Source organism: Eufriesea mexicana, unplaced genomic scaffold (genome assembly GCF_001483705.2).
Source record: "Eufriesea mexicana isolate 0111107269 unplaced genomic scaffold, ASM148370v2 scaffold124, whole genome shotgun sequence".
In the NCBI taxonomy this organism is placed as follows: domain Eukaryota; kingdom Metazoa; phylum Arthropoda; class Insecta; order Hymenoptera; family Apidae; genus Eufriesea; species Eufriesea mexicana.
In genome coordinates, this window is record NW_016908357.1 from 40251 (window position 1) to 51181 (window position 10931).

The window sequence follows — 10931 nt, forward strand, 5'->3', positions numbered from 1 at the left end:
TTGCAACTTTTCCACGATACTTCACTGTTTCGGGAGAGTGCAGGGATGCAGGTGTTGCACGGACGAAGGTTGCAACGTCGGATAAGCCGCACCTACGAGAGATGATCCAAGGTAAAAGTGAGAAGCGTGTGGCGTCTTCTAAGAGTTGCGCGTCGCGAGGGAGACACCAAGATGTTCGGAAAAACGATCGTACGTTCCTCCGCGTGTGTATCGCGTGTGGAAAAAGCGGCACGAAAGCAACCTCGATTCCCCGCACTTTGAACGCGTTACGCGAGTATCCACACGACTTCCTATCACGATCGTGTGTCACTGTGAGATTCGCGAATTCACTTTGCGCGTCGCGATGCTTTTCTTCAAAGTCGATCACGAGCACGAAAACGGGCAGCAACTCGGGACGAGGAAGACGACGGCGACCAAGAAGACACGGTTGATCGCGGTGCAGCACGGCGCAGATCGCGCGCGGTTCTCGAAACGGAGGAACGAGTCGTCGTTGAAAGATGTTCGATCCTCTTGTAGAGAGGATCGAAAATTCTTACGATCGCGCGATAACTTATCTACGGGTCGTGTGCCTCGCGACGACGCCTTGCATCCACTCGGGACGCGCGCACGACACTCCGCCGTACGTACTTACGTTCGTACGTACGGAGCTAGCGAAAGCTCGCTCGACAGAGGAAAATGGAAGAGAGACAGAGAGACAGAGAGACAGAGAGACAGAGAGAGAGAGCAAGAGAAACAGAGGGAGAACCGATACGCGATCGCATCTGTGTGTTTGCGCGAGCGTGCGTGTCTGTGTGTATGCGTGTACGTGCGTGTGCGTGCGTGTACGTGTATGTACCTTGGAGACCAATTGAAAGCGCAAGGGTGGAAAAGAGGGACGGAAGGAGAGAAAGAAGAAGGAGGAGAAGAGGAGCACGAAAAATAGCGAGAAGGATAAAGACGGAGAGACGAAGAAACGGTTGGATAGATACGGATGAAAAGAGAAAGAGAGGTAAGAGAGGGAATGAGAGCGTGTGAGCGAGCGAGAGAGAAGTAGAGGGGGAGGGAGAGAAAGAGAGAGAGAGAGAGAGAGAGAGAGAGCGGAGGATAGAGATAGAGAGATAGATAGAGAGAGAGAGAGAGAGAGAGCAAAGGGGTAGAGGGCAAGAACGTGAGTAAGGTAAAGAGAAAAGAAGCGGAGGTGGAGGAGGAGGTGGAGGTGGAAGTGGTGGCTACCGTCGTTCGTGGATCGCGAAATCGAGCGGGCGGCGGTCCAGCGCTGACTGACTACGGACTGGCGTCGCGGCGGCAGCCCGCGTGGTGGGGGGCCCCAGGAGTAGTAGTCCTCTTTCCATCTCGTAATCGATATTTGTTCTCATTTCCTCGCTTGCCAGCTCTTCCTTGCTATGCTTTGCCTCTTGTTGCCCTCCCTTCACCGACTTCTCTTTTCACCTCTTCCACTCTATACTCGCGTTCGCGTTCACGTCCGCGTTCACCTTACCGACCGATACGATTCGCGGAAATGCTGCGCCGATTACGGCAAACAAAAGTCTGGAAGAAAAGCGGTGCGCGCGGAAGGAGAAGGCGCGCGGACGAGGAAAAGGACGCGAAGCCCGGGACTGGAACGGAGACACGGGCGAAAAGGGCAAACGGAGAATATCGAATGGACGAACGAAATCGGAGAGAGAGACGATACTCCGCAACCGTCGGTTTTCTTCGGCTACTTGTCGATTCGACACCGCGGCAATAACGACGAGGGGGCTGGTGGAGAGAGGTTAGCGGCGGCGCAATGACAACCACTCCACGTCGCTTGGTGCACTGACTGCTCCAACGTGATCGCACTCCGACACACCGACGCGCTTTTTTCCTTTATTTCGGTTCGCACTATGACCTCCCGTAAAAAAGGAACGGTCCGCGAATAACGAGACCGGAAAGGTGCGACGAAAGTTCGTCGATGGGCCCGAGGGACTGACGTTGCGCTCGCGCGCGTAAGAGATGGTCGAGAAAGGAGGCGGGGTCCCTAACCACCTCGGCCCCGCTCCGAAGCGCGAGAGGGGAGAACCACTCTGTACGAGTAACTTTTCTTTTCGCCGCTAGAGGCGCTGCGCCACGATGTAGCTTACCACGGTACTACGGCGTCACGGAGCCACACCTACGAGTTTCTCGACATTTTCGTCCCTTTTGAGATTGCCCAGCATTCCGCCGACTCTGGTGAGTACGTCGTAGCTATTGTCTATCCTCGAGATACGCGATACGATATCGCCAACTTATCTGCCTCTTGCGATTAACTCGCCACCGACGAATTCTAAAAACTAACCTCAAAAAGTAAACGCGTATCGCGATGTGTTTCTTAACGCGTGTTCGATCGATGTTTCGCCGAGAATACACGCGACGATGTCAAATTTCGCCGAGTCTCTTCGATATTTGCCCGATTAAGCGGGAAAAGTGAAAAAAATAGGTAAACGTGGAGTTTAACGTTCGCGTGGAAAATGTGCGCGTGTATGCGCGTATACATCGGACGATACGACAGGATACGAGTAATAATAGCGCGATCGCGATGTCGTAACGTGCATACGTATATGCGTAACATCGAAATAACAACGCGGATAAGCGCTTTAAAAATATAATATTCGAATTTAATCGATATCGTCGTAATCGCGCAAAGGAAATGGTCGAATAACGCGTGAGGCGGTTACGTTGTAGCGATAACGAAGATTCTCCTCTCAGTTTAAAAGATCGTCGAATCTTGGCGATTACACGAGTCGGAAAAATGCTCGAGGACCGCCGAAAGGGAAGAGGAAAGTTTAACAACCTTCTTTACCTCGTACCACGCAAACCGTACACTCGCTATCGCGAATCGACGTTTTCGGATTAACACTCGTCGCTCTTTTATTCTCGAATCGCGAAAGCGCGACGCTGTTTTCGCGAAAGGGAGGGAAAAAACGATGGTTTTTCGTGCGGAATGATCATAGTATCGCGGTTATGATCGCGACTGTTTTTCGGAAAACGTCGAGGTTTCTCGGAAGCTTTGGATCTATCGCCGAACTAAGGACGAACGTTAGCCCCGGTAGCGGGTATTTTACGATAATTCGGGGCGAAGATTTGAGTTGGAAAAGAATCGGAAGGAGGTCGAAGGATACGAGTTCGTCAGACTATAGATAGTTGGTGAGCGGAGATCGTTTTGGCGGGCACCGGTGGCGGCGCTGCCAAGGTTGGCGGAGCCGAGGGGAAAAGAGCATTGGCGTACCAACTACCAGGTTGTGCCCGCCTACCAGGCGGAGCCCGCATGATCTATAGCGTCATAGAACACCCCTGCCGTTGTGGTAGGAACTCGATGGCGACGCCCACGGTGTGGAACGTGCGCGCTGCCCCCGCCGCCTCCGCCGCCACCGCCGCCACCGCCGCCGACGTCGCCGCCACCACCACTGCCGCCACCGGGATGTTTATGCTCCTGCCGCTGTGTCTCTATCTAGTCGCGGTCCTGGCGCTGCGCTGTTCTTCTTCTGCCGTTTCTGCTACCGATGCTGCTGCCGTCGTAGCTGCCGTCGTAGCTGCCGTCGTTGCTGCCGTTGCCGCCACCGCCACCGTCACCACTGCTGCTACCATTGTCGGTCGCCGTTCCCGTTGCCATCCTGCCCGCGCCGTAGCTGTCCTCTTCCTATCTCCAATTTATCCGGCTCCTTCCACCTTGCGTTCATTACCGCTAAACATTCCTGTCAATTAAAACTGCACCGACACCCGATTTACTCTTGCCAGTCCGCCATTCGTCCTTTGCTCCACCTTTTTCTTTTTCCATTTTCTAAATTTTATATCCACGCTTCGCAACATCTGCCCTCTTTCTTTTCTTTTTCCTTATTTCCCTTTTTCCTATTTTTCTTCCTTCCTTTCCTTTCCTTTTTCTCTCTCCCTCTCTCTCTCCCTCTCAATGGCAACGATCGTTGCACGCTGCTCCAAAATTAAACATTTTTATTATCCCGCCAATTATCGAAGCGAGCCTCGTTCTCCGTTCGATTATATTCGATACGAAAATGATCCTTTGTCGCTTCGTTTGGGCGAAATTTGCTCTTTGCAATTTCAATCTCGAACGCGTCGATCCAGACCCGCCGTAGAGCAAAATCGCAGTTTCGATCGACGCAGAGATCCGACAAAAAATTCCAAATTTCCAAATTTCCAAATTTCGATCGTACGAGTCGACGAATTTTCCGAGCGATTTCGTATACACGCGTGTACGTATCGTTCGATGAATTCTGCGTCTTCGTGCACGGAAAGAATTTCTTCGAGAAGCAGCGAGTATTCGTGGCAATTGTCACGCCCGAGTTTTACGCCGATGATGTTAGGGATTTGGAGGCGGTGGCGGCGTCGGCGGTGGCGGCGGCGACTGTCATAAAGAGTATTTTATTTCGACGATCGTGGTGCCGTTTTTGTTCTGGGGTTGCGAAGCGATCGTGTCGTTTCTACGCGCGTCAGACCAATTCAACCAACGCCGCCGACATTCGCGGCCCGACGTTTACGAGATCGTTTATTAGGTGACGTTCCCATCGAGTAGTTTTGTTAGCAGCTGAATCTTTTTCTTTATTCCAGAATTCGCGTTAAAGGAGATTCGAACTTATCGCGATACGCTATAGTAAAGATTCTGCGGTATTTACGAACGTTCCCGAAATTAAGGATTGTCGTGAAATTTTCGCTGAACGTTGTATGGCAATAAGAAAGATATCAATCGCGCCGAAATTGGTATGCCGATGACGAATATAAATTGATAGATTATCTCGATGTCTCGATTTATCTACGTTGTCGGAGAAATTGACGAAGCGGTACCAAGATTATCTTTGATGGTCGAAACAAAAGAAAGAGAGAGAGAGAGAGAGAGCGAGAGGGGGGAGGGAGAGGAGAAGACAGAGATCGGGAATTGAAAAGTTTGAAAAACGGAGTTTCGCACGCGTGGTGGTAAGCGTCAGTTGCGTTTGCGTCTCTCGGTGACTGCAGGGGTTCCATTTACGAGCGTTGCCGTCGTCGGTGGACGAGACCAAAAGCACTAAACTTGCGAATATTTCGAAAGACGTCCCGTTATGCAACGACAATGTGGGTCAGTGCACAAGTCCACCGTGTACGTTTGCTCATTTTGTACAGTCAGTTCCCCGCGGGACCCGAAATAAGTGCACCTCGTAAAATAAAGTACCGTATACACCGCTTTTCCCAACTATCTACCGTGGTGGTATCGTCGATCTTGTGACGTTCTATGACATCTCGAAGCGTGCGCATATATTTGGCGAATGATACGCTTACGCATAAGCGTGCCGATCGGTCGATCCACGCGAAACCGAGATTTACGCTCGTCGAGAAGAATCGATAGTTTCGAAAATTGCCAAGCTGTCGAAATTACGTAAAAAGTGGCGATTTGTGGCGCATTCCGAAAATCGAACGGCGGCTCCGGAGCAGAACGATTCGAACGAATGGAAGATGGACCGTTGAACCGAAAACGGTCGAAATACGTGTAAAACAAATTCTTTCTTTTTTTTCCTTTTTTTTCCTTTTTTTTCCTTTTTTTTTCATTTCGTTTACCTTTTGCATTCCGCGTGATATCTTCGATAAACACGAACGCGTATAGGCACGTATACGCGACACGTGGAAATAACGGATACGCGTGACGTATTAATTCGGCGGCGAGTATACTTTTCGACGATGCCGGTAGTTTTTTCGGAACTAGACTGGAAAGTTACGCGTACGAGATAGTTTATCAACGGCGACGTCGATCCTTTAAGCCTTTACGTCGTCGAATTATCGCGCGTTATTTCATTGATCGAGAAACGAGTGGGTCGTGCCGATTAATCGTATTTCGTTGGCCTTTCCCGAAATGATGTCGTTAGAAACGTTGGATAAGGAGGAAGGGGGCAGGGGGCAGGGGCAGGGAGTCCGAGGGAACGAATAAGCCAAACGGTACCCTGTAGCGTTTGGACATGACCTCGACGTTTTCTTCTTTTATCGGATTACCGCCGAAAACAAAGGTAGAACGTTCTTTTCCGGTTTCTCCGAAAGCTCCGTTTCCACGCGTAGGTCAGCCGGCAAGAATAAAACGGGTAAAAGAGGACACGCAGAGAGGAAGAGGGGGATCGCGTGGAAGAAAGGAAAGAAGAAAGAGGGACAAGATTCGTGTGGTTCGAGGGGGCAATACCGAAAGCTAGGCTCGGTCGGAACGAAGTAACCTTCGCGGTTGTCGAAAATAACTCGGGCAATAGAAGATTAGAATTCGCTGCCAGATGAAAAGTCCAGTGACCAGACCCGATTTGTTTGAAAATAATTTCTTCGTTGTTTTAACGCGGAGAAATCACAGACGAACCCCCGCGGTTAATCGAATTACCAAGGTTTCGCTCGGTCGGTGGATCTGCGTTTTTTCATACCGATCAAAGTCCGCGACTCGCGATGCTTTTCGGATGCATTATTTCCAGCGAATGATACATCAGCGCCGGTATCGTCGATCGGAAATATCAACGTCCCGCGAAACCGAGAGCGGCAAGAGACGCATACGATCGTACTTTAACGTTCTTTCCGCGTAGTGCTCGCATATTTTCGCGCTCGTTGAAACTTTACGACCACGATAAACTTTACGCGTTTCTAACGTAACGAAATCGGCTTCGGCTCGATTCGTGAATTATCGGGTATCGAAAACGTTTCGAGTTGCCGACGAATACACGAGTCTTACCGTCGAATATCGCGCAGCTATTATTCGCGGGCTACCTGTGTGTACTTAACGAAAGAAACGATGGAGAACTGGCGCGAGAAAAAGTCGCGTGTACGTTAAACGTTAAACGCGTTGACGCTTTACGCAACGCATTTTCGCAACGATGAATACACGTAGGGGAATATAAATCTCTCGGCGATATATCTTTCGTTTTATTAGACTATATTATGCGAAACGTATAATCGAGTCATATCCGCCGATATAAATTACCCACCGCGTACTAGCGTCGCGTCAACCGTTGTTTTTGCCGGCGAAACACGTTCCCGGAGTTCGATACGAAGATTCGGACAAGAAGGGGAGGACAAACGGAGGAGATACGCGGAAAAGTTTCGAAGAAATTCCGAACCGCGAGATTCAACCTCGAGTTTCAGGTTTAACCAGCGTAGGCGGAGAATTCGTCGGGGCAATTAACGGCCGACTAACGAACGTCATCGGGTTGGCGCGTGTGAAGATTTTCGCGGAAGGGCGAGAGGAAAAAAAATGACCAAGAGGAGAGAGAGAGAGTGAGAGAGAGAGAGAGAGAGAGAGAGAGAGTGGAAGAAAGTTTGGACGACAGGAGGAGAGGACAGGTTTGCCCGAACGAGCTTGACGGAGCACACGAGGCACCGCGAACCTTAGCCGATTGGGGCAAAGTCTCGAAAACGAAATCGTCCTTTGTAGTCGAAATAGGCGCGCGCGATTCTGTCTCGGTGACGGTGGCAGAGCGGGTCATGGGTGGAGGGTTGGCGTCAGCGTGTATAGCAGCGGCAGCATTCGCAGAAGGTTCGGTATAGGGAGTGTGGCGCGTGGTCGTAAGGGGTCGCGAGGGACGGGAGGAGGGGGAGAGTTGGCCGTGCGAGCTGGTTGACGAAGAGGGTGGGGTGGTATGGGGTGGTTAGGTGGACGAGGATGGGGTGGTTGTCGACGATAGGGCGAAGAAAGAGGTGGAGGAGCGCAGAGAGAAGCCGAGGTCCGTCGGTATCGATCGGGCGTCTGCGGTAGATTGACACGTGTCATGGCCGCCTCTCGGTGTTCGAGAGAAGCCCAGGTAGCGGGAGAAAGAGGGAAACGTCGAGAGAAAGGTGGCGGAAAGGAGAAAGGGAGGAGAGAGTAGAGAGCGTAGAGAGGATGGTGGCGAGAAAGAGAAGCAGAAAGGAAGAAAGGCAGGCGAGACGAGGAAGGTGGCGAGGCAGCGAAGCGGTCGAGGGGATAGCAGAGCGTCGAAGGTGGAAGAGGAGGAAGAGACCGGGGTTGGTTGGCGCGGGGGGGAGGCGAGGGAAAAGGACATTAAGGTGCGTAATAGCCAGCGGGGCGAGCGCGCACCGCCGCGGCATCGATTAGACAGAGGCTCCCTCGTCCCATTGCTAGGATGCAGCCCTCCCCTTCTCCTCTTCCTCGTCGACCCACCGACATACTCACCCTCCGCGCTATATCCACCCGTCCACCACCCGCAACCCATACTCTCGACCGAGAGGTCCCCACGACCACCCACCCAACCACCCACCCATCCACCCGCCTCCGCCTACTCCGTCGAACTGGAGAGCCCCCGAGTACGTGCTCTACATACACACTCGTGCGCTTATGTCAGTTCCTGTCCTGCCGTTGCCTCTGCCTCTGCCTCTGCCTCTGCCTCTGCCTCTGCCTCTGTCTCTGCCGCTGCCTCTACCTCTGCTGCTACCGTTGTTACGACTACCGCTGTGTGCCACCGCTGAGAAAGAGAGCGACAGACACACGAGCGGAGAAAGAAAGAACGGGAATGGGAGAGATAGAGACGCGGCCACATGTACACGGTGAAAGAGAGAAAGAGAGGGAGTGAATCAAAGCCGGTGAAGGAGAAGGAGAAGATACAGGAGCGAAGGATAATAAGAGGGAATGAGAGACGCGGATGTAAAGGGTGAGAAGGGAGGAAGCAGCAGAGGCTACGCTGGAGGGTAGGCGAAGCCACCTAGCTATCCTATGGCACCTATACACGCGCTACCGGGGACACCAACGTCTAACGTCGTTATAAACATTAACGGAGCGGCTCAATATTCCCCGGACCTTGCATCCCCTGCGTCTACCTCCGGTCCATCTCCCTTCTAGACCAACCTCCACCTCTTTGCGCTCTACCTATCTCGGACGTTCGTCCATGGCTATCTCTCGCTTACCCACCTACGTTCTTCGGACCTTTCCGATTCGCCAACGGACGCGACGAGACCCCGGCATGGCAAGCGCTCCGTGTCGTTGTTTTTTCCGTTACGCGGATTCGTGTGATCCGCCGTTGGCGAATCTCGCCACGGGTCCACGCGAACCATCGGGGAGAGTAAGCGTCGTATAGATCACGTCGTGAGAGACGTGACGGGACCGTCGCGAGAACGCGGTGGAGATCGCGCTCGATCAAGTCGAGGGATCCCGTCCGATGTCACCGGGGACGATGAAAGTACGAACTACGGTACGAAGCCTGAAATTGGATTCGCCGTGTGTTTTAAAGATCGATTTCGGCAAGAGCGACGAACGAGAAGGGTAGAGTATAGTCGGCCGAGCGAATTCGTACGCGAGGGTTCGAGCGCTGATTACCGTTAATTGCGGTTGATATGGAGGAACGAAGGGGAACGTACGAGACCCTCGAGCATTTCGATCGGATTAGCGACACCGATCTCGGAATCGCCGTGGACAGGGACGAGACGAGACGCGACGCGACGCGATGCGACGCGACGCGACATCCCGTGCCACGAACCGAGTAGCAGTCTTTACGATTCTCTCTCGTTGGAAACGAATCGACGATATGATAATAAACGCGTGTCGTTTCTACCACCGCGTCGAAGCGAAAGTCGCGATTTATCTCGAATACTGTTCGTTCTTGCACGTTGCCTGGATCGTACACGGTTTCGCGTTCCACGCGGCACGTGTAATTTAGCTTCGCATGGCATCGCTACAGAGGGAATTCGTCTAGTTCGTACGTTCAACAAGTATCCATCCCACCTCCACCTTCGGCGGCTCTACTTCCTCCCCGTGGCTGCAGTTAGATCGCAAAGTGGCCACGCGTTCTTTCTAACCAGCCGAACGGCTGGTTATTTTTCGCCTACGAGAATCGAACGGGATAGCGGCGTTTCCTTGGTAGCAGGTGCGCTGTACTTTTTCCTCGTAACACGATGGGTAATAAGGGATTAGTCATCGGTGATCGTCGATCAACGTTAACGCGGCCATCGGTTGGTTCGAAGTCTCCGCGCGATATGTCAAAGTTGGATATTATATTGACGTATCGACGTCTCGATGCTGTCCACGACCGCTAGCCAATTAACGGGCTTTCTTGTTTTTCCGGCAAACACTCGTAAATCTCGACGGATCTGTCCACTCGATTTAGTCCTCTTCTCCCGTATCGTGGCTCGTTCGCATCTTTCTCCCCCGCGTCCGTGCACGCGTGTTCCCCTCGACCGTGGTATACAATTAATATCGTTGTTCGAGAGGTTGTCTCTCCTCTGCAAATATTTAACGCGTTGCGACCGTCCTAAACTTAATTGGCACGCGTTTGCTTTGCTCCGTTTGCGTTTACTCGTGCCTTGCGAGGCGAACGATCGCGTGACGCGTACGACGACACGCGTTCGACGATACGCGTGCAAAGCGGTCCTTCCGAAAAACCTGATACTCGCACGGACGATTGGACATTGGACAGGCGGTCAGAGACGTTCGAGGAATCGCGAGTGAATCCGCGATGCGTGCGTTCGGAAATGAACGGATTCGATTCGCGGTGTCGTTGTTCCGGCACGCGTACGAATCCGCTGGCGCCTCCGCGAATTCTCGCTGGGAAAAACGAAAAGGAGAAGGTTGCGTTCGTCGTGGTGGAGCTAGGTTTCCCCTATAACTCGAGAGTTCCGCTATCTCGTTACAAATCGAATTTTAGTCACGTCAAAAGTAAACGATCCGGCTAGATCCGCGCGTTAAGCGATCGGGTCGCGCGGAGCGTGTTTCGAGCCGGATGGAAATCTCATTTGGTAGTTTTCTTCGTTTAATAAGACGAGAGGGAGACGAGAGAAAGGGCGAGAGAATAAGAGAAAGAAAGAGAGAGAGAGAGAGAGAGAGAGAGAGAGAGAGAGGGAGAAAGAGAGAGAAAAGACGGGAGACAGGGTATAGGGAGACGGAGCCACGAGGTCGCTGCCGGTTCGCAGACTTCGGAAAGGGGAAACGGAAAGGGCGCAACAAGGCCGGGGGTAGAGGTAGCGGAGGGCGTCCGGGCGGGAGGAGGAGGAGGTGGTGGAGGAGG

At 52.4% G+C, this 10931-nt stretch overlaps 1 protein-coding gene across 1 annotated transcript in view; it reads left to right on the forward strand.

Moving 5' to 3' along the window:
• Positions 1-2140: 2140 nt before the first annotated feature.
• The window catches only part of LOC108555379 (zinc finger protein 845), a 28900-nt gene continuing 20109 nt past the window's right edge, over positions 2141-10931 (forward strand). The window contains exon 1 of the mRNA XM_017911006.1: positions 2141-2187. The gene's annotated coding sequence lies outside the window, so the exon portion shown is untranslated. The remainder of the gene's footprint in view (positions 2188-10931) is intronic.